Here is a 24,307-nt window from a genome sequence, read left to right as displayed (position 1 = left end):
ACTTGGGGTACAGGATAATGACACTGACACTCGGGGTATAGGATATTGACAATTTGGGTATGGAATAGTGACACTGACTCGGGGTACCGGTAAAATGACACTGACACTCAGGGTACAGGATAATGACACTGACATTTGTTGAGGGAGAATGACGCTGACACTCGGGGTATAGGATAATGACAACTTGGGTATGGAATAGTGACACTGACACTTGGGGTGCAGGAGAATGACGCTGACACTTAGGGTACAGGATATTGACACTGACACTCAGGGTGTGGGAGAATGATGCTGACACTCGGGGTATAGGATAATGACACTGACACTCGGGGTATAGGATAATGACACTGACACTCGGGGTATAGGATAATGACACTGACACTCGGGGTACAGGATATTGACACTGACACTCGGGGTATAGGATATTGACAATTTGGGTATGGAATAGTGACACTGACTCGGGGTACCGGTAAAATGACACTGACACTCGGGGTGCAGGAGAATGAGACTGACACTCGGGGTATAGGATAATGACAATTTGGGTATGGAATAGTGACACTGACACTTGGGGTGCAGGAGAATGACGCTGACACTTAGGGTACAGGATATTGACACTGCCACTCAGAGTGTGGGAGAATGATGCTGACACTCGGGGTATAGGATAATGACACTGACACTCGGGGTATAGGATAATGACACTGACACTCGGGGTACAGGATATTGACACTGACACTCGGTGCGGGAGAATGACGCTGACACTCGGAGTATAGAATAATGATGCTGAAACTCGGGGTATAGGATAATGACACTGACACTCAGGGTGTGGGAGAATGACGCTGACACTCGGGGTACAGAATAATGACACTGACACTCGGGGTATAGAGTAATGACAATTGTGGTATGGAATAGTGACACTGACACTCGGGGTACAGGATAATGACACTGACACTTGGTATGCAGGAGAATGACGCTGACTCTCGGGGTACAAGATAATGACGCTGACAATAGCGGTGCGGGAGAATGACACAGACACTTGGGGTATAGGATAATGACACTGACACTCGGGGTGCGGGAGAATGACACTGACACTCTGGGTGCGGAAGAATGACGCTGACACTCGGGGTATAGGATAATGACACTGACACTTGGGGTGCGGGAGAATGACACTGACACTCAGGGTGCGGGAGAATGACACTGACACTCAGGGTGCGGGAGAATGACACTGACACTCGGGGTACAGGATAATGACACTGACACTTGGGGTGCAGGAGAATGACGCTGACACTCGGGGTATAGGATAATGACGCTGACACTTGGGGTGCGGGAGAATGACACTGACACTCGGGGTGCGGGAGAATGACACTGACACTCTGGGTGCGGAAGAATGACGCTGACACTCGGGGTATAGGATAATGACACTGACACTCAGGGTGCGGGAGAATGACACTGACACTCAGGGTGCGGGAGAATGACACTGACACTCGGGGTACAGGATAATGACACTGACACTCAGGATGCAGGAGAATGACGCTGACACTCGGGGTATAGGATAATGACACAGACACTCGGGGTGCGGAAGAATGACACTGACACTCTGGGTAAAGGGTAATGACAATATGGGTATGGAAAAGTGACACTCTAGGTGTGGGATAATGATACTTGGAATATGGGGTAATGACACTTGGGGTACAGGATTATGTGTTGATATATGGTCGCTTTAGGAATTAATGACCAGGACCGTGCTCTTTGTCCCGATAGCTGAAATTTACTTCAATAGTAGAAATTTTCAGATCAGTTTCCACCTGGCGTCTAATCACTACCCGGCTCCTCACACTTGCTCTTCACCCTCACTAATATCACAGACTTGTATGGACTAGTTTTCAGTTCTGCCGCCTGACTCTGCATAGCACTGATCATTTTAGGTGGAGAATCCCTTTAAGGGTCTCTTTAACCATTGACACGAATATTGTATTTGCCAGATAAAATAATTTGACTGAGGATGTTGCCCCCTCTAGTGGCAGAAAGCTGAACAGCAGTCCCAAGCCGATGACTCCAGATGTCAGATACTCCTGGGATATCAGGCCTTCATCCCCCAACTGTAATGCTGCAGAAAGTCGCAGTGCTGGGCTCCATTCACACCACTGTCTTTTTCCATGTTGAATACTCAGTGCAGCACCGTGTGTCTTCACAGCCCCCTAGGAGTATATACTGTATATGGGGTTGTCTGCGGCCGCACCGTGCATCACTGCGAGCACTCGGATATAAAACATGGATGTGTGAGTCCTGTGCATAGGAGAGAACTTTAACCTAACTTTTCCAGCCAACACTTGTTTATGTTTTAGTATTTATCCCTCTTTAATATGTTTTTTTTTAATGTATATATACTTGTTAACCCTTCAGATAATTGACTGCGCATATCTTGGTTGATACCACAAGGGGGTGATCTGTACAGGACTTTCTATATAGATGTTATATGGATACTAAAATGCAGCCATATGACACCTGAAGCTGTGCATGTAGCGCCCTCTACTGGCAGAAGCAGGTTGGTAACAATGTTGGTAAACTGAAGTTTGGAGCGCTGTGCTAAACACAGAGCAAGTTAATTAAGTGTATTAAGAATGCATCAAAACAGTGCCACCCTGTCCAGAGGTTGTGTGTGGTATTGCAGCTCGGTGCCGGTCACTGTAATAGAGCCGGGTCACAGCTGACTTATGAGGTCGTGTGCTGTAGTAACCTGTGATACAGAGGTGTTATAACATGATATGTCTTAGTCATTTCAGGAACGTATATTATGGAGACCGGAGCTGTGAAATTCATGTAAATTAATAAGAACACATTCTCCCTGTGACGAACAGCCCACGGCCGTTCGTCCACTTACGGAGGCGACTAACGGGGGTCCCGCTGCCACGAAAACGCGACGGACAGCGGACCCTGTGTCACCACTATGTCACAGTCCCACCACTGACACGGGTGTATCAGCGGACGGAGGGACGAGACACACTGCCGGCACACGGCTATCACAGGCACCGTTGGGGCTTATCTTAGTTATCCCACCACTGGCACCATGTGACAAAAATATCCAGCAAGCTAGTCTCGCTCTACAATTTGCTGCAGGGGGAGTTTCATTTGGATGCCCCACCACTGCTATCAATCTTCCAAGTACTGCGGGGATTTATGTATATCCCACTTTCTCAGTTCCACTTTGGAACTCGCAGCTCTCCGGCGCCCCCCTTACCCTCAGGTCAGTCAGGGAACTGCACCTAGGATAATTAGTCGCCGGACGGGCTGCCTGTTGTGAACCAGCAATTAGGCTTCTGCAGTAAGGGAATTATCAGCTGTGGCCGCAGCCCCTCAGCTATATAAGACCCTTCTAGACTGCCAGCAAGCCGCAATAGCCGTGCACAACGTGCTGCCACCAGTCACAGTTACTTAATTCACAGCGTTAAATTAAGAGGTTCTGTGGCAAACCCCTTGAATTAGTAGCGATTATCTATCCAAGGCGTATAGTTCGAGTCTTAGAGCATAGAGACAGATCTAAATAATTATTTCATTTATTTTCTGAAAGAGGACAGTGATTACAGATAAAAGTTGCTATAAAATTGAGACATAAAATATGTACAGTACAGGTATAAAATAAAAGTGGAGAAAACAAAGAGAGTACACTCACAGTTCCATATTGTTCCTTAGGCAGACCATGCGGCTAAGGTGGGTGGAGGCGGAGCTGCACTTCTCTGCTCATCTGAGTCTTTCTAGCACGACGACTTGAGCTGTTCTGCCCTGGTTTTGTCCAGGAAATGCTTTATAGACTTGCTATGTGACATCACGGAGAGATGCATGCTGGGTTAATCCCACCTCTCCCTTTTGGATTTAGAATTACACTAGAAAACTTATACTAATCATAACTCCGTGGGGGCAGCCCGCACAGACATATATAGGGCATCATTGGTTGTGATTTGTTGAGTACAATAATTCAAGACCAAATATGCAGTAGTTCTGATACACCGTTTAGCTGGAACACATATCTCAGGTTCTGAAAGGATTAGGCTTCGCAAGAACCACGGCAGCGACGCTGTGACCGCCCGGATTCCAAAAATGTGATTTTCATATCTCTAGGGTATTTGGTTCTTATGGTATAGTCTCTCATAGTTTTATTCGTTTCAAACAAAGAAGTTTTTCCCGCACTTTTTTTTTCTTCTCTTTCAGCTGAGGCTGAGAGAAGCCAAATGGGGTGACAGGAAATTGGTTTATGGCACTCGGGGGAAGGGAAGCTGCTGTAGTGTGCAATGTAACTGAGACACTGGCAGGCAGCTTCTCAAAGAAAATGGAGGGTTTGTTAGCACATTGCAACAGAAAACATAACTTGCAGACATTGTACATCACACCTCCCCCCTTAAGAGGGCGCTAAGGAGGCATTACCTCTCGACAACCCATCGGCATTGCCGTTTTCACTGCCCTTCCTGTGTTTTACAGTGAAGTCGTACTGTTGAAGGGCAAGGCTCCAGCGGAGCAACCTTCCATTGGTTCCGGACACTGTGTGCAACCAGCTCAGAGGGTTGTGGTCAGTTACCACCGTGAAGGCGCGCCCGTACAGGTAGGGCTGCAAACGTTGCAGTGCCCACACCATGGCCAGACACTCCTTCTCGATGGTCGAGTATGCCACTTCCCTCGGCAAAAGTTTCCGGCTCAGGTACAACACGGGGTGTTCTTGGTCCCCCGAGTCGACCTGGCTAAGCACAGCACCAAGGCCGAACTCGCTGGCGTCGGTCTGTACCAGAAACGGGCGACTGCTGTCGACTGCTCTCAACACTGGAGAGTTGCACAGGGCTGCTTTCAAAGCTTGGAAAGCCGCCTCACAGTCATCTGTCCAGTTGACTGTTTGGGGTAGCCTCTGCTTGGTGAGGTCAGTCAAGGGTTTGGCAAGGGCGCTATAGTCCTGTACGAACCGCCTATAGTACCCTGCAGTGCCCAAGAAGGACTTCACCTGTTTCTTGGTCCTGGGGGTGGGCCAGGACACGATTGCGTCCACTTTTTCTGGCTCCGGACTCATGGAACCCCCGCCTAACCGGTGCCCCAGGTAGTGGACCTCGCGCATGCCTATCTGGCACTTCCCCGGCTTGATGGTCAGGCCTGCCTGGTGAAGACGCTTGAGCACCTCCTGGAGGTGCTGAAGGTGTTCCTCCCAGGTGGAACTGAAGATGGCAATATCGTCTAAGTACGCCACCGCGTACTCCTCCAGTCCCCGAAGCAGGTGGTTGACCATCCGCTGGAAAGTGGCAGGGGCATTCTTCATGCCGAAGGGCATGACCATGGACTCGTACAGTCCAAAGGGGGTGATAAAGGCGGATTTCTCCTGCGCCTCAGGGCTCAGGGGAATCTGCCAGTATCCCCGACTCAAATCCATGATGGATATGTAGTTGGCGTTTGTCAACCGCTCGAGCAGATCCTCGATGCGCGGCATTGGGTGGGCATCAGAGGTTGTGATGGCGTTGAGCCCCCTGTAGTCCACGCAGAACCTGGTGGTTCGATCCTTTTTAGACACGAGGACTACAGGTGAAGCCCACGCGCTTTTTGACCGTCGAATCACCCCCAGCCTTAACATCTCATCGATCTCTTGGCGCATGACTTGTTGCACCGTCTCAGAGATCCGATAGGGTGTTCGCCGTAATGGGGCGTGATTCCCGGTGTCCACCTCATGAACCACTAACTCCGTCCTCCCCGGTTGGTTGGTGAACACGGGCCGGAAGAGTTCCAGGGTGGCCATCAACTGCAACCGCTGGGACACGGTGAGCGAACCACTTATCTCCATGTCCTCAATGGACCCATTGGCCTTGGCCTGGGCCAGCATGTCCAGGAGGGGATCTTCCTCCCCATCCTCTGGCAGATTGCAGACCGGAAGGACGCAAGCTTCACGTTCGTAGTGCGCCTTCAGCATGTTGACGTGAAAGGCCTTGCGCCTAAACCGAGCATGGTCAAGCGTGACCACGTAGGTGACCGGGTTGAGCTGTTGGTGGACGACGTATGGGCCTTCCCAGGCTGCCTGAAGCTTATCCGTTGGTACGGGGACCAGCACCCAGACCTTTTGACCCACCTGGTAGGTCCGCTCCCGGGCGTTCTGGTCGTACCAGCGCTTCTGGTCAGCCTGAGCCTGCGTCATGTTGTCATGCACCAACTGCGTCAAGGTCTGCATCTTGTCACGGAAGCGCATGACATAATCCACGATGGACACTTCTGTGGGGTTTGGCTCATCTTCCCAGGATTCTCTTATCAACCCAAGGGGTCCCCGGACTCACCTGCCATACAGGAGCTCGAAGGGGGAGAACCCGGTCGAGGCCTGCGGAACTTCTCTGTAAGCGAACAGCAGGTGTGGGAGGTACCGCTCCCAGTCGCGCCCTTGGGTCTCAACCAGTATGCGGAGCATCTGTTTGAGGGTACCGTTGAAACGTTCACACAAACCATTAGTCTGTGGGTGATACAGACTCGATACCAGCTGCGTCACCTGCATTTTCTCACAGAGAGCCTCCATTAGGCGAGACATGAATTGGGGCCCTTGATCGGTAAGCATCTCCCTGGGAAATCCTACTCTTGAAAAGATGGTCACCAGTGCGTCAGCCACCTTATCTGCCCTGGTTGAAGACAGAGCTACTGCCTCTGGGTACCGGGTAGCGTAGTCTACCACGGTGAGAATGTATCGCTTTCCGGAGCTGCTGGGGACGGACAGCGGTCCTACAATGTCCACCGCGATTCTCTGGAAAGGCTCCTCTATCACCGGCAAAGGAATAAGGGGAGCCTTAAGAGCAGGCCCCACCTCACCCACTTTTTGACAGGTGGCACAGGAGCGGCAGTAGTGTGTTACATCTGTCCCCATCTTGGGCCAATAGAAGTGTTGAGACAGCCGTGCCTTTGTTTTGCTGATCCCCAAGTGTCCAGCGAGTGGAATCTCATGGGCAATCCGCAACAACTCGGTTCTGAACTGGTAGGGGACGACCAGCTGTCTTTCCCTCAACCACTCCTTTTTAGGGTCTCCGGGTACTGTCTCCCGGTACAACCTTCCTCGTTCCCAGAACACCCTCTCCTTATCAGACTTGGAGGTGGGCGTCTCGGCGAGACCTCTCAATTTCTCCAGGCTGGCATCTGAGTGCAGAGCAGCCTGGAACTCCATGCTGGAGGCTGCCAGAAGTGACGTCAGGGTCCCCTCTTTACTGGGACCCTCTGGAACCGGCTCTGGGTTCACCTCTGGTTCAGTCTCTCCTGTAGCAGCAGAGGGTCCAGAAGACAGTGCGTTACCTGTGACCTGGGCACTCTGACTGCGTGTGACAGCTGCTATGTATGCTGTCTCCCTGGGGATTTCTACAGACCCACCAGCCGGTGCTGGCTTGGGCTCTACCTCCCCATCCACCCCCAACACTTCAGGAGCAGGGCTACTTATGGGCCAGTTACCTTCCTCGGTGGCACTGGTCAGCTGCATGGCATTACCTTCCTCATGGTCCCCATGCACCTCCCCATTCTCTTGAGCACCGTTGCTTACTCCTGCCAGGGGTTCCTCAGCCGTCTCACTCCGCAGAGTGACGGGGCTGAGCACTTCGGTACCTGTGGACACATCTACCGCTTCAAAGAAAGGGTTAACGGGTTCAGTCGGCACAGATACATCAACCTCATCATCATCCTTCCTAGGAGAAGAATGGTTATCAGTTTGCTTTGGCACATTCACATCAGCATCATACCTGGGGAAAGAATGGTTGTTAGTTGCATCATTACTCATCAAGGCATTAGCAGGTAACACATTCAGTTTCCCGTCATCATCATCATCATCAGGGTTAACGTTACCCTTATTATCAGTTTGGGGAAGGGTGTCAGGGACGTAGTATGCAACCATCCGCCCCAAGTCAGTCCCCAATAAAACATCAGTGGGCAGGTTTTCAGACACTCCCACCTCCCTCAACCCGCTCCCAGCACCCCAATCGAGATAAACTCGTGCCACTGGCAAGGGACAACGGGTGCCTCCAATCCCGGTGACAGTCAGGGTTTTCCCCTCAACAAACTCTTCAGGGGCCGCCAGTCCAGGACGGATGAGGGTTCGTTCAGCCCCGGTGTCCTTGAGGCCTGTAGCAAGACGGGCCCCCACCTGAACAGGTTGAACGTTGTCGTCAGCCCTCCCAACCACACCTCCCACCAAAAGAACAGAGGCGTTGGGCCCGGGGGCCTTGGCTGGGGGGTTCTTCGGCCTGTTCGGACAGGCGTAAAAGAAGTGACCAGGCCGCTGGCAGTGGTGACACAGGCGACTGTCAGTAGCCGGCCTGTTGTTGGCAACAGGGACAGGGCCTCCGGAGGGACGGCTAGCTGGGGCATTGGGGTTGGTTGTTGGCTTACCCCCTTTCCAGCTGGTGGCGACTGGCCTCCGCGTCTCGGGCTTCCGGTTGGCCTCGTGGTTGTCGGCGATCTGCGCCGCTTTGTCCGCGTTCGTTGGTTCGCGGTCCAGGATGAACTGTCGGACCTCAGCTGGGCAGAGATGCAGGAACTGGTCTTTGATCATCAGGTCCCGTAGCTGCTCAAAAGTTTCAACGGACAGTCCATGGATCCACTAGTCAAAGTGGGTCCTGAGTCCTTGCACCACATCACTGTAGCTATCATGTGGGCCACGTTGGAGGTGCCGGAACTTCTTTCGGTATACCTCAGGTGTCAGCCGGTATTTGGCGATCAGCGCCTGCTTTATGGCGACATAGTCGTCATCGGCTTCTGGCGGAAGAGAAGCAAATGCCTCCAGGGCTTTGCCTTTTAGCCCTGGGGTCAAGTACCTTGCCCATTGGTCTCTAGGCAGCTGGTACTGTCTGCAGGCTTTCTCAAAGGCTCGCAGGAACGTGTCCAAGTCCCCGTCCTTTTCCATCACGGGAAAATGCTCTGGCCGGGGTTTAGGAGTCTGGACGCTGCTGGGCTCACGGCTTCGGGCTGTGGGGGCATTCCCACCCCGCTGGAGTACCTCCAGTTCATGGGCCCTCTGCGCCTGGCGCTCGGCTCTCTCAGCCTCAGCTTGGCGCTCAGCTCTCTCCGCCTGGCGCTCGGCTCGCTGCTCTGCTCTCTCTCGAGCTTGCTGGATCAGCCTCACCCGCCCATCACTGTCTTCGGTGGGGAGTTCGTCCAAGGCCATTTGCAGATAGGGGTCCACCCCGTTCTGGTTGAATGTGGGGCCAGCGCTCAGGAGTGGAGCCTCTGCTGCAGCCCCATTGCCACTTGGGCCAACTTCTGCGCTCGCTGGATTCTGGTCGTTGTCCAGCTGCACTAGAGCCGCGATCATTTGATCTTTGGTTCCGCCTGCGGCGTCTATGCCTCGGTACGTGCATAACCCAGCAAGGGTGTCCTTTTTCTGCTTCTGATACCACTCCACTGTCATCGCCGCCATGGTTGCCAAATAAAAGATAGAAAAAGAAAAACGAAGAAACGGGAGGGGGATACTTGCATGTACACACTAATGTCTCAGGACTAGTAACCACTGAGTCTGTTCTCCAAAACCTATGATGCAGGATTCCCGCAGGAACCGTGCAGGTCTTTAGTGAGAGGAATGATTGGTCAAACCAAATCACTAATGCTCTAGGATGATCCCACCGCTCTGCCACCAATATGTGACGAACAGCCCACGACCGTTCGTCCACTTACGGAGGCGACTAACGGGGGTCCCGCTGCCACGAAAACGCGACGGACAGCGGACCCTGTGTCACCACTATGTCACAGTCCCACCACTGACACGGGTGTATCAGCGGACGGAGGGACGAGACACACTGCCGGCACACGGCTATCACAGGCACCGTTGGGGCTTATCTTAGTTATCCCACCACTGGCACCATGTGACAAAAATATCCAGCAAGCTAGTCTCGCTCTACAATTTGCTGCAGGGGGAGTTTAATTTGGATGCCCCACCACTGCTATCAATCTTCCAAGTACTGCGGGGATTTATGTATATCCCACTTTCTCAGTTCCACTTTGGAACTCGCAGCTCTCCGGCGCCCCCTTACCATCAGGTCAGTCAGGGAACTGCACCTAGGATAATTAGTCGCCGGACGGGCTGCCTGTTGTGAACCGGCAATTAGGCTTCTGCAGTAAGGGAATTATCAGCTGTGGCCGCAGCCCCTCATTCAGCTATATAAGACCCTTCTAGACTGCCAGCAAGCCGCAATAGCCGTGCACAACGTGCTGCCACCAGTCACGGTTACTTAATTCACAGCGTTAAATTAAGAGGGTCCATGGCAAACCCCTTGAATTAGTAGCGATTATCTATCAAAGGCGTATAGTTCGAGTCTTAGAGCATAGAGACAGATCTAAATAATTATTTCATTTATTTTCCGAAAGAGGACAGTGATTACAGATAAAAGTTGCTATAAAATTGAGACATAAAATATGTACAGTACAGGTATAAAATAAAAGTGGAGAAAACAAAGAGAGTACACTCACAGTTCCATATTGTTCCTTAGGCAGACCATGCGGCTAAGGTGGGTGGAGGCGGAGCTGCACTTCTCATCGGGGGTCTTTCTAGCACGACGGCTTGAGCTGTTCTGCCCTGGTTTTGTCCAGGAAATGCTTTATAGACTTGCTAAGTGACATCAAGGAGAGATGCATGCTGGGTTAATCCCACCTCTCCCTTTTGGATTTAGAATTACACTAGAAAACTTATACTAATCATAACTCCGTGGGGGCAGCCCGCACAGACATATATAGGGCATCATTGGTTGTGATTTGTTGAGTACAATAATTCAAGACCAAATATGCAGTAGTTCTGATACACCGTTTAGCTGGAACACATATCTCAGGTTCTGAAAGGATTAGGCTTCGCAAGAACCACGGCAGCGACGCTGTGACCGCCCGGATTCCAAAAATGTGATTTTCATATCTCTAGGGTATTTGGTTCTTATGGTATAGTCTCTCATAGTTTTATTCGTTTCAAACAAAGAAGTTTTTCCCGCACTTTTTTTTTCTTCTCTTTCAGCTGAGGCTGAGAGAAGCCAAATGGGGTGACAGGAAATTGGTTTATGGCACTCGGGGGAAGGGAAGCTGCTGTAGTGTGCAATGTAACTGAGACACTGGCAGGCAGCTTCTCAAAGAAAATGGAGGGTTTGTTAGCACATTGCAACAGAAAACATATCTTGCAGACATTGTACATCACACTCCCCACTTATAACCTCTGTGCTCATTGTCTCAGGGTGTCCAGAGCTGTTTGCTGATCCTCAGTGCTATTCTGTTTACAGGTAAGTGATACATTGTGTATAATTACAATTATATTGGCTGACATCTAATGGCAATCAGAGGAACTGCAGCTCTTTAGTTTCTTGTTTCTTTTTAATCCTAATAATTAACAACATCTTTCAACTCGGTCTCGAGCCATTGCGACTTGATGGATGAACGATCTGTAAGACGATTGATCTTGTACAAGCCTAGATAGGTCCCATCAGGGTCTTCTCTGCCATTATCTTGATTGTATCAAGCCATCGGGTTGCTGGTCTTCCTCTTCGCCTTGTTCCTTCTATTCCTCCAACCATGATGTCCTTCTCCAGTGATTCCTTTTTTGTATGATATGTGCACAGTAGACAGGTCGTAACTTGGTGATCCTTTCTTCCAGTGACATGTTCCTTGATTTGTTCCAAAATTGATTTATTTCTTCTTCTTGCCATCCATGGTTTTGATAACAACCTTCTCCACTTCGATGGAGACGATTTTTCTTTTGTCTTGTATTTTCTATCATGCAGGTTTTGCATCCGTATGTTATTACAGAAAAGACCAGATTATGTACGAGCTGTGTCTACAGAGCTGCCTCTAGGAATTTCAGGGCCCCATACTCACAAAATTTCCTTGACCCCCTTGAGACTCCGCCCAGGCTCCACCCCAGCTCCGCCTCCACCCTTCAAATTGCCCACTCTCTCACCCCTCTCTCTTGGAAAAACTCCACTTCTCACCTATCACACATTAACAATTCCCATCACCAGATCACAAATATGACCAGCAGCTTTTGTTTTGGCCAAAACATTTTTTAATCTGCCACAACGACAAGGTAGACTACATCCAATACAATTTAGGTATATTTTTATTTATTTGTTCAATTTTTATAATGACCAATATCACATACAAGGGACAAATACCACCGCACCATGACCAGATACCATAGTACCTCCACATAGTGACCTATAATACCACATACAAGGAACAAACACAGCCACACCATGTCCAAACCACATATTACCACCACATAGAGATTTTTAATACCACATAAAAGGAACAAATACCGCCACACCATGACCAGACCACATATTACAACCATAGTGACCGAATAATATCACATACAGGGGACAAATACCACCGTGGCACCATGCCCAGATCACATATTACCACCACATAGTGACCGAATACTACAATACTGATCATTAATAAGAAAAACACAATACTAATATCACAATAAGTGCCATTATACACAGGAGATCAGTACTTAGTATGCATTGTCCGTGTACAGGTAATACAGTGATCGCCGGTGACATTATACACAGGAGCTCTGTATATAGTGTCAGTGTACAAGTAATACAGTGATCACTAGTGATATTGTACACAGGACCGCTGTATATATTATACAGTGTATAGTGTCAGTGTACAGGTAACACAATGACTCACCAGTGACATTTCTAGGTGAAGTCCTTCATCTTTGCTTTTAATCTTCATCCAGCACAGACAGCCATCATTTCTTCCAAGCAGGGTTCGTCTCTGCAGGAAATAACAGTTATTTAGAGCACCGCATGCAGAGCATATTACTTAATTTTTTCCCAACTTCTACACTACACCAGATGAAGAAAAAAAGGTGACCGTTTCACTCTGCACAGTAACAGGACTGACTTCCCCATTTAAAACAGTATCCTCAAAAAATAAATACATCACTGCAGTAATAATATCCCTTAATTAGCCCCTGTGGTAATAATATACCCCATCCTGGCCCCTGTGTGTCTCATTCCTAGCTCCAGCCATATGTTCTCCCATCCTGGCCTCATATGTTCTCCACTCCTGCTCCATCTGTCCCATGATCCTGCCCCATCGGTCTCCGTCGCATCCATCCTGCCCCATGATCCTGCACCATGTGTCCCCATCCTACCTCATGTCTCCATCCTGCCCCATGATCCTGCACCATGTGTCTCCATCCTGCCCCATCTGTCTCTATCCTGCCCCATGTTCCTGCACCATGTGTTTCCATCCTGCCCCATGTTTCTGCCCCATCTGTCTCCATCCTGCTCCATGTCTCCATCCTGCACCATGTGTTTCCATCCTGCCCCATGACACATGGGGCAGGACCATGGGGCACCATGTCTAGTCAGTTTCTGATTTTTATAGGCCCTGTTCAGCGATGTCAGTGTGGAGTCTCTATTTGTGATTTTGGAAGAAAGCATTCATGATGGACAGTTGATTTGTCATACATAAGTCAATGATTCTTTCTCCAGCATCGTTTTTTTCACCAAGTCCAAAGTTTCAAACAACAATTCCATGTTTACCACTGCTCACTTTGGTATTCAAATCTGCTATCATAATCAGTAAGTCTTGTTTTGGCGTCTTGTTGATTTCTTCTTGAACTTGATCGTAAACTAATTCAGCATCCTCCTCCTCGGCATCTGCTGTTGGTGAGATTGTATAACTGTGACAAGGAATGGCGCTCCTTGTAGTCCTGTCGAGATGACTCCATCACTGACTGCATTGTACTTTAAGTCAGCACCAGAAAATCTTCAGTTAAGAATAAAAGCGACACCGTTTCTTCTTCCATTACGATGCCAGAATAGTAGACCCAATGTTCATTTGGCTGGAAATGTCCGGATTGATTCCATCTTAGATTGCTAATTCCGAGTTAGCAGAGTTCTGCTCTCTCCGTTTCAGCTTTGATGATTTCGAGTCTGCCTAGGTCTATGGTTTGTACATTTCAAGTTCCGAACTTTATGATACTTTATGATATCTCTGCAGCTTTTGATCTTCCTTTTCGAATAAGTGATATCAGCACCAAGACATCCTCGCGGCTTTGATTTTGGCACATCATGAGCATTGACCATACTCAACTCGACCATCAGCTCTTCCCCAGATGCTTGTTAAGAGCCTTCCGACCTAGGGGGGCATCTTCCACCACTATATCGATTTCCTTTAGTTTTATCAAGTTTTCTTGGCATAATACGGGAGTAGATTGCTAGGCCTTTCTTCCGCACAGTAATGTGAAACACTGACTCGGCATTGTAAGTTATTATTTCTTTATATAGTGCCATTAATTCTGTGCTCTACATGAGAAGGGGTTACATACAAAGCTAAAGATATTGTTTACAGTAAACAAATTTACAATGACAGACTGGTACAGAGGGGAGGGGATCCTGTCCTTGAGGACTTACATACTGCGGGATAATGGGGAAGAGACAGAAGGTCGGGGTTGCATCAGCTCTGATGGTGGTGAGGCGGCAGAATGGTTATTACAGGCTGTAAGCTTTCCTGAAGAGATGGGTTTTCAGGTGCCGTCTGAAGGATCCAAGGGAGGTGGATAATCGACGTGTTGTGGTGTGGAATTCCAGAGGATGGGGGATATTCGGGAGAAATCTTGGAGGCGGTTGGGTGAGGAACGAATAAGTGTGAAGGAGAGTAGGAGGTCTTGGGAGGATCGAAGATTACGTGAGGGAAGATATTGGGAGATTATTTCAGAGACATACAGTTGTGGCCAAAAGTATTGACACCCCTGCAATTCTGTCAGATAATACTCAGTTTCTTCCTGAAAATGATTGCAAACACAAATTCTTTGGTATTATTACCTTCATTTAATTTGTCTTAAATGAAAAAAACACAAAAGAGAATGAAGCAAAAAGCAATACATTAATCATTTCACACAAAACTTCAAAAATGGGCCAGACAAAAGTATTGGCACCCTCAGCCTAATACTTGGTTGCACAACCTTTAGCAAAAATAACTGCGACCAACCGCTTCCTGTAACCATCAATGAGTTTCTTACAATGCTCTGCTGGAATTTTAGACCATTCTTCTTTGGCAAACTGCTCCAGGTCCCTGATAGTTGAAGGGTGCCTTCTCCAAACTGCCATTTTTAGATCTCTCCACAGGTGTTCTATGGGATTCAGGTCTGGACTCATTGCTGGCCACCTTAGAAGTCTCCAGTGCTTTCTCTCTAACCATTTTCTAGTGCTTTTTGAAGTGTGTTTTGGGTCATTGTCCTGCTGGAAGACCCATGACCTCTGAGGGAGACCCAGCTTTCTCACACTGGGCCCTACATTATGCTGCAAAATTTGTTGGTAGTCTTCAGACTTCATAATGTCATGCACACGGTCAAGCAGTCCAGTGCCAGAGGCAGCAAAACAACCCCAAAACATAAGGGAACCTCCGCCATGTTTGACTGTAGGGACCGTGTGTCACGTCACCGTCAGACTCGGGGCCTGCTGTTCCGCCCTCAGCCACTAGGAGGCGACGGACTGTCACGCCGCCCTCGGGCTCGGGGCCTGCTGTCCAGGCCTCGGCTACCAGGAGGCGCCGGACTGACATGTCATCGTCGAATTCAGGGCCTGCTGTTCCGCCCTCAGCCACTGTGAGGCGCCGTGGCTCGCGCCCGAGTAATGGCGGCAACAGTGAAAGGGCTTCTGCGCAGGCGTCTAGTGGACACAGACTCCGCTCCTCTGTCAGTCATGAAGGGGTTGGTGCATAGTCATCAGGTCTGGTCCTGGGGGCGGTCCTGATGACATCATCAGCCCGGGAGCCTGTGAGGGATGACCTGATCCCTCAAATACCTTTGGACTGGGCTTGCAAGCCGCCGGATATATTCTTGGTTCCCCTGCGTGTTACTGTGTGAATTGCTGTTGACTGACTCTGACTTTTGCCTGGACTTCTGACTCTGCTTCTGCCTAACGATTCTGTACCTCTGCGACTCTCCTGGTTTATGACTCTGACTTCGGCCTGGATTCTGACTCTGCTTCTGCCTAATGATTCTGTACCTCTGCGACTCTCCTGGTTTATGACTCTGACTTCGGCCTGGATTCTGACTCTGCTTCTGCCTAACGATTCTGTACCTCTGCGACTCTCCTGGTTTATGACTCTGACTTCGGCCTGGATTCTGACTCTGCTTCTGCCTAACGATTCTGTACCTCTGCGACTCTCCTGGTTTATGACTCTGGCTTCGGCCTGGAATCTGACACTGCTACTGTCTACTGTTTTTGTACCATTTCTGCCTGACTGGTTTAGTCTCGGATATCATTGCCTCTGTGTCCTGTATTGGAACACCTTTCTGGCGACCGTCCTGCTCTGGTCATTGCTCCTATTCAGACAGTGCCTCCTGGGCTCTGCTATAAATCCAGATCCCTGTATAGGGGTAAAGGGTATCAGTGTTTCTCGGGGTGCTGTCTGGCTGCAGTCCAGACCGCAGGCAGACGTCACATTATATCCGGCCCAAAAAAATAAAACTGCTCTTGTGTCTATACTTAACACATATAAAAGCAGTTTTCCTTACCTTTTTTTTTTCTTCCTCCTGACTGAGCTGATTCCTGGCCCAAACACCTGTTACATTGCACAGCCTGGAAGGGCACTCTCAGGCTCAAGCATGCTGCAGCCTGGAAGCTTCAAAGAAAATGCTGGCTGTTGGAAATCCACATTCCTGGAGCATCTCCCCCTGGACAGCGCTGGGGGTCAGGTATTGCCCGCAAAAGCGGCCAAACTGTTGTTACCAGTTTCCCTTTCTTTTGCTAAGAAACGTCTGTGTGTGAAGGCTTATGTGGATTGTGGTGCTGCCGGCAACCTTATGGATTTTTTATTTGCTAAGAGTCTGGGTGTACCTCTGCTAAAGCTTAAAGTGCCTATTCAGACTATTACAATTAATGGTACATCTATAGACCAGGGAGGCGTGGAATTCATTACTGACGAAATTTCTATGTCAGTGGGGACATTACATAACGAACAAATGTCATTTTTTATTATACACAATTTATCAGATCCAGTTGTGTTAGGCATGCCATGGTTGCACCAGCATAATCCAGTTATTGACTGGCGCATAGGTGATATCGTGCGCTGGAGTCCACGGTGTCAGAATCACTGTATGTCACTGTCAGTGAACCAAGTTAAAATTAAAAACCCCTCCATTCCATATGCATTCGGAGATTATGAAGATGTCTTCTCCATAGTGGAGTCTGAGAAACTACCTCCTCATAGAGAGTACGACTGTCCTATAGACTTGGTCCCTGGTGCCCGTCTCCCTAAGGGGAGAATATTCAACCTCTCGGGTCCGGAGCGTGTAGCCATGAATGACTACATAGCAGACAGCCTACGTAAAGGTTTTATTAGACCCTCCACCTCACCTGTAGGAGCTGGGTTTTTCTTTGTAGAAAAAAAAGATGGTGGACTCAGACCATGCATCGATTATCATGAGTTGAACGCAATTACTGTAAAAAATCAGTACTCGCTCCCACTCATTCCTGATCTGTTTAATCAGCTACTGGGAGCCCGCTGGTTCACTAAACTTGACCTCCGGGGGGCATATAATCTGGTCCGCATAAGAAGCGGTGACGAATGGAAAACGGCCTTTAATACACCTCTTGGTCACTTTGAGTACCTTGTAATGCCGTTCGGACTCAGTAACGCACCTGCCGTATTTCAACACTTTGTCAATGACATTTTCAGGGACATTTGTGGGGTGTATGTCGTCGTGTATCTGGATGACATTTTGATTTATTCGGCTGACCCTGTGACACATGCTCAACACGTCCGTTCGGTATTGCAGAGACTGCGAAAAAACTCCTTGTATGCGAAATTAGAAAAATGTGTTTTTTTTGCTGAAGAGGTACAGTTCTTAGGATACATGGTCTCAGGCAAGGGGTTTCGCATGGACCCTGCCAAGATTCAACCCATTAAGGATTGGGTGCAACCCAAATCGCTGAAAGCGCTGCAGCGGTTTTTGGGATTTGCGAATTATTACCGCAAGTTTATCAGGGGTTTCTCTGAGATTGCCAAGCCACTCACGGACCTTACCCGAAAAGGGGCGGACGTGACTAATTGGAATCCTGAGGCAACCCGAGCTTTTTCTACACTAAAGGAGTGCTTCGTGGCCAACCCGGTGTTGATTCAACCAAACTTGGACCACCCCTTTATTGTTGAAGTAGATGCCTCCGAAGTCGGAGTGGGAGCAGTGCTCTCGCAAGGCACTGCATCCCTCACTCAGCTTCGCCCATGTGCATTTTTCTCCCGCAAATTCTCTGCCACGGAGGGAAACTATGACGTCGGTAATCGGGAATTACTGGCGATCAAATGGGCCTTCGAGGAATGGTGCCACTTCCTCGAAGGTGCCAAACACAAGGTCACTGTTATTACAGACCACAAAAACCTAACCTACCTAGAGTCAGCTAAAAGACTAAATCCCAGGCAGGCTAGGTGGGCCTTGTTTTTCTCCAGGTTTGATTTTATAATCACCTTCCGCCCCGGGACTAAAAATGTGAGGGCAGATGCCCTCTCTCGCAGTTTCTGCCCCACACAGACCGAGGACTGTGAACCAGTCCCAATATTGGCTAATGGAATCGTCGTGTCGGCAGTGTCTTTGGACCTTCTGGAGGAGATCCGTAGGTCTTCAGAGCAAGTTCCTGACACTACGCCCCCCAAAAAATTGTTCGTTCCGGCTAACCTTCGTCTGCAGGTTCTAAAAGAATCGCACGACTCTGTCCTGGCAGGCCATCCGGGTCTCAATAATACCACCAGGTTGGTAACTAGGAACTTTTGGTGGCCGACGGTGGTCAAGGACTGTAAGGACTATGTTTCAGCGTGTGAAGTCTGTGCCCGCGCCAAGTCCCTCCATAGTCGCCCTGCCGGCTGGCTTCAGTCCTTGCCCACCCCTGAGAGTCCATGGACCCACATCTCCATGGATTTCATTACAGACCTGCCGCCATCAGATGGGAAAACTTGTATCTGGGTGGTGGTAGACAGGTTCAGCAAGCAGGGCCATTTTATTCCCCTGTCTGGGTTGCCTAACTCTGAGACTTTAAGTAAGTTGTTTATCCTGCACATTGTACGTCTGCACGGCGTTCCGGCAAATATTGTGTCCGACAGGGGTACCCAGTTTGTCTCGAAGTTCTGGAGGGCATTCTGTAGACGCATTGGTGTGGAGTTGTCCTTTTCTTCGGCATACCATCCCGAAACTAATGGTCAAACTGAGCGTACTAACCAAGCTCTGGAACAATACCTCCGCTGTTATGTGTCAGGACATCAGACCGATTGGGTGGAACATCTGCCATTGGCTGAGTTCGCCCTCAATAATCAATATCAAGACTCCATTAAAACTACCCCTTTCTTTTGTAACCTTGGACTACATCCGCGCTTTGGGTCGTTTTCGGCCAGGATGTCGGAGCTCCCTGGGGTGGAGCAAAATATACATCGGCTAAAAACGATTTGGTCTGGGGTTAATTCAAATTTGAAAGGGGCTCAGGTTAGACAGGCTTCGGCTGCAAATAGACGACGATCTAAAGGGCCGCACCTGGGAGTTGGCGACAAGGTTTGGCTCTCTACAAAAAATATCAAGCTTAAGGTACCGTCCGCCAAACTAGGTCCCAGGTTCATCGGCCCATACGAAATTATCGAGGTGGTTAACCCAGTAGCCTTCCGCTTAAAACTTCCACAGTCATTCAAATTGCCTAACGTATTCCACAGGTGTCTCCTCAAACCTTATCGTTCTCCCATTCACCCTGTTCAGTCCCCTCCTCCTCCTGTTTCGGTCGGGGGAGCTCTGGAGTATGAAGTCCAGGGTATCCTTGACTCCCGCCTTGTGAGGGGCTCAGTACAGTATCTGGTACACTGGAAGGGCTACGGCCCAGAAGAAAGGTCCTGGGTTCCTGCGGCGAACGTCCATGCCAAGGCATTAATTAGGAGATTTCATCTTTTCACCCTGACAAACCGGGTTTTGAGGGTCCGGAGGCCCCTCCTGGAGAGGGGGGTACTGTCACATCACCGTCAGACTCGGGGCCTGCTGTTCCGCCCTCAGCCACTAGGAGGCGACGGACTGTCACGCCGCCCTCGGGCTCGGGGCCTGCTGTCCAGGCCTCGGCTACCAGGAGGCGCCGGACTGACATGTCATCGTCGAATTCAGGGCCTGCTGTTCCGCCCTCAGCCACTGTGAGGCGCCGTGGCTCGCGCCCGAGTAATGGCGGCAACAGTGAAAGGGCTTCTGCGCAGGCGTCTAGTGGACACAGACTCCGCTCCTCTGTCAGTCATGAAGGGGTTGGTGCATCGTCATCAGGTCTGGTCCTGGGGGCGGTCCTGATGACATCATCAGCCCGGGAGCCTGTGAGGGATGACCTGATCCCTCAAATACCTTTGGACTGGGCTTGCAAGCCGCCGGATATATTCTTGGTTCCCCTGCGTGTTACTGTGTGAATTGCTGTTGACTGACTCTGACTTTTGCCTGGACTTCTGACTCTGCTTCTGCCTAACGATTCTGTACCTCTGCGACTCTCCTGGTTTATGACTCTGACTTCGGCCTGGATTCTGACTCTGCTTCTGCCTAACGATTCTGTACCTCTGCGACTCTCCTGGTTTATGACTCTGACTTCGGCCTGGATTCTGACTCTGCTACTGTCTACTGTTTTTGTACCATTTCTGCCTGACTGGTTTAGTCTCGGATATCATTGCCTCTGTGTCCTGTATTGGAACACCTTTCTGGCGACCGTCCTGCTCTGGTCATTGCTCCTATTCAGACAGTGCCTCCTGGGCTCTGCTATAAATCCAGATCCCTGTATAGGGGTAAAGGGTATCAGTGTTTCTCGGGGTGCTGTCTGGCTGCAGTCCAGACCGCAGGCAGACGTCACACCGTGTTCTTTTCTTTGAATGCCTCTTTTTTTCTCCTGTAAACTCTATGTTGATGCCTTTGCCCAAAAAGCTCTACTTTTGTCTCATCTGACCAGAGAACATTCTTCCAAAACGTTTTAGGCTTTTTCTGGTAAGTTTTCGCAAACTCCAGCCTGGCTTTTTTATGTCTCGGGGTAAGAAGTGGGGTCTTCCTGGGTCTCCTACCATACAGTCCCTTTTCATTCAGACGCCGACGGATAGTACGGGTTGACACTGTTGTACCCTCGGACTGCAGGGCAGCTTGAACTTGTTTTGATGTTAGTCGAGGTTCTTTATCCAACATCCACACAATCTTGCGTTGAAATCTTGTCAATTTTTCTTTTCCGTCCACATCTAGGGAGGTTAGCCACAGTGCCATGGGCTTTAAACTTCTTGATGACACTGCGCACCGTAGACACAGGAACATTCAGGTCTTTGGAGATGGACTTGTAGCCTTGAGATTGCTCATGCTTCCTCACAATTTGGTTTCTCAAGTCCTCAGACAGTTCTTTGGTCTTCTTTCTTTTCTCCATGCTCAATGTGGTACACACAAGGACACAGGACAGAGGTTGAGTCAACTTTAATCCATGTCAACTGGCCGCAAGTGTGATTTAGTTATTGCTAACACCTGTTAGGTGCCACAGGTAAGTTACAGGTGCTGTTAATTACACAAATTAGAGAAGCATCACATGATTTTTCGAACAGTGCCAATACTTTTGTCCACCCTCTTTTTATGTTTGGTGTGGAATTATATCCAATTTGGCTTTAGGACAATTCTTTTTGTGTTTTTTCATTTAAGACAAATTAAATGAAGATAATAATACCAAAGAATTTGTGTTTGCAATCATTTTCAGGAAGAAACTGAGTATTATCTGACAGAATTGCAGGGGTGTCAATACTTTTGGCCACAACTGTAGGGAGGGGACAGGTTGTGGTGGCTTTGTAGGTCAGTGTTGGTAGTTTGAACTGGATTCGTTGGGGAATTGGGAGCCAGTGTAGGGATTTGCAGAGGGGAGAAACAGGGGAGTAGCGAGTAGATAGGTGGATTAGTCGGGCAGCAGAGTTGAGGACAGACTGAAGTGGTGCAAGAGAGTTGGCGGGGAGGCCACAGAGGAGAGTGTTGCAGTAATCAGGGCGGGAGATGATGAGGGCATGCACAAGAGTTTTAGTAAATTGAGGGCCGAGGAAGGGACGGATTCTGGAAATATCTTTGAGTTGGAGGCAACAGGAGGTGGTAAGAGATTGGACATGTGGTGCAGCGGATTTCAGGTGCGGGAGAGAGCGTGATGCCGTTTACCATAATAGATAGATCGGGTAGGGAAGATATGCGAGATGGAGGAAAATTATGAGTTTGGTTTTGTCTACATTGAGTTTTAGGAAGCAAAAGGTGAAGAAGGAGGATATGGCTGATAGACACTCCGAGATTCTGGACAGCAGAGAGGTGACATCTGGGCCAGAGAGGTAGATCTGAGTGTCATCCGCATACAGGTGGTACTGGAAGCCATGGGACTTTATGAGTTGTCCTAGGCCAAGGGTATAGATAGAAAAAAGTAGTGGCTCCAGGATAGAGCCTTGAGGGACTCCCAACAGAGAGAGGGGGCGGGATGAAGAGGTAGTGTGGGAGTGGGAAATGCTAAGTGTGCGGTCGGAAAAGTAAGAGACGATCCAGGACAGGGCAAGGTCTTTGATGCCAAGGTAAGAAAGAATCTGTAGCAGTAGGCATTGATCAACTGTGTCGAAGGCAGAGACAGGTCGAGAAGGAGGAGGATGGAGAACTGTCTTAGCTTTGGCTGTGTGTAAGTCATTAGTAATTTTGTTCAGGGCAGTTTTGGTGGAGTGGTGGGGGCAGAAGCCAGATTGGAGGTTGTCAAGGAGAGAGTTAGATGAGAGGTGGGAGGAAAGTTGAGCATGGACATGCTGCTCAAGGAGCTTGGAAGCAAACTGGAGCAGTGATATGGGGAGTTAGCTGGGCATAGCAGTCAAGGTTTGTTTTTTTGAAGATGGGGGTGATGGTGGCATATTTGAAGGCAGTGGGGAAGGTACCAGAAGATAGCGATAGGTTGAAGAGGTGGGTTAGGGCTGGAAAGAGCATGTTAGTGAGGTTGGGGAGCAGGTGGGACGGGATGGGGTCAAGTGCACAGGTGTTGAGGTGTAATTTGAAGAGGAGATGAGTAAGCTCTCCTTCAGTGATGTTGGAGAGGGAGGTTATTAGGGAAGGGCAGAGGTCTGGTATATGGAGTGGTTGGGGTGGAGGAACCGTAAAGGTTTGCCTTGTTTGGTCGATCTTATTTTTGAAGTAGGTGGCAAAGTCCTCGGCAGAGATGAGTGGAGTTGGAGGTGGCAGTAGTGGGCAGAGGAGAGAGTTGAATGTGCTGAACAGTTTTTTTGGGTTGTAGGATACAAGATTTGTGAAATAGGTCTGTTCAGCAGAGGTGAGGGCTAATTTAAAGGCAAGTGTATCTTGTTTAAAAGCAGTGAAGTCGTCTGGCAGGCGTGTTTTCTTCCAACGCCGCTCCGAGACCCTGGATGACTGTCAAAGTTTTTTGGTGAGATTGTTGTGCCAGGGTTGAGTATTGATTTGTCTCATGTTGTCATGCGTGAGAGGGGCGACTGAGTCTATGGCTGATGTGAGAGTGGCGTTATAGAAAGCAGTGGCACTGTCCGTGTCGTGGACTGAAGATATGGAGGACAGAGCTAGAAGAGAGTCTGAGAGTCTGTGAATGTCTAGGTGTGCGAGGTTTCTGCGAGGATGTGCTAGTGGATGGAAATGGGGGGCAGGTGAGGAGGACAGGAATGAGAAGGTGAGTAGGTGGTGGTCGGATAGGGGGAGGGGAGAGGTTGTGAGATTAGATAGTGAACAGAGGCGGGTGAAGATGAGGTCTAATGTATGTTCATCTGTGTGGGTGGTTGTGGAGGACCACTGAGTAAGTCCAAAGGATCAAGTAAGGGACAGGAGTTTAGAGACTGCTGGCTGGCGGGTGTCAGTAGGGATATTAAAGTCCCCCATGATGATGGTGGGGATGTCATCAGAGAGAAAGTGAAGAAGCCAGGTGGAGAATTAGTCAATGAAGGCAGTGGTTGAACCCAGTGGTCGGTATATGACAGCCATTTGGAGATTAGAGGGAGAGTAGATACGGATAGAGTGGACCTCGAAAGAAGGGAGGATAAGGGAGGGTGGGGGTTGGATAGGGTTGAAGGAACAGTTGTTAGAAAGAAGGAAACCCACTCCTCCACCATGTCTGCTGCCAGAGCGAGGAGTGTGGGTAAAGTGGAGGCCTCCGTAACTCAGTGCAGCAGGGGAGGCCGTGTCAGGGGGCGTCAGCCAGGTCTCAGTGAGGGCCAGGAAGGAAAGCTTGTGGGAAGTAAAGAGATTGTGGATTACGTGGAGCTTGTTGCAGACAAAGTGCCCCAGAGAGAGGAAGCAGGGGGGTGGGGGTCAGTGGCACAGATTTTAAGTGTGAGGGATTGTGGT

The 24,307-nt window shown here is 49.4% G+C and overlaps 1 long non-coding RNA gene across 2 annotated transcripts in view; it reads left to right on the top strand.

Moving 5' to 3' along the window:
• The window catches only part of LOC141085224 (uncharacterized), a 45,438-nt gene that overhangs the window by 15,995 nt on the left and 5,136 nt on the right, over window positions 1-24,307 (top strand). The window contains exon 2 of one of the 2 annotated variants that reach the window (XR_012231233.1): window positions 11,183-11,228. The exons of the other annotated variant lie outside the window; for it this stretch is intronic. This is a non-coding gene — a long non-coding RNA (uncharacterized lncRNA). The remainder of the gene's footprint in view (window positions 1-11,182; window positions 11,229-24,307) is intronic. 2 annotated transcript variants of the gene reach the window in all.

Source organism: Dendrobates tinctorius, unplaced genomic scaffold, assembly GCF_039654945.1.
Source record: "Dendrobates tinctorius isolate UK_male_01 unplaced genomic scaffold, ASM3965494v1 ptg000028l, whole genome shotgun sequence".
Lineage (NCBI taxonomy): Eukaryota > Metazoa > Chordata > Amphibia > Anura > Dendrobatidae > Dendrobates > Dendrobates tinctorius.
The sequence above is the reverse complement of the archived record's forward strand: the minus strand, read 5'-3'. Positions and strand labels throughout refer to the sequence as shown.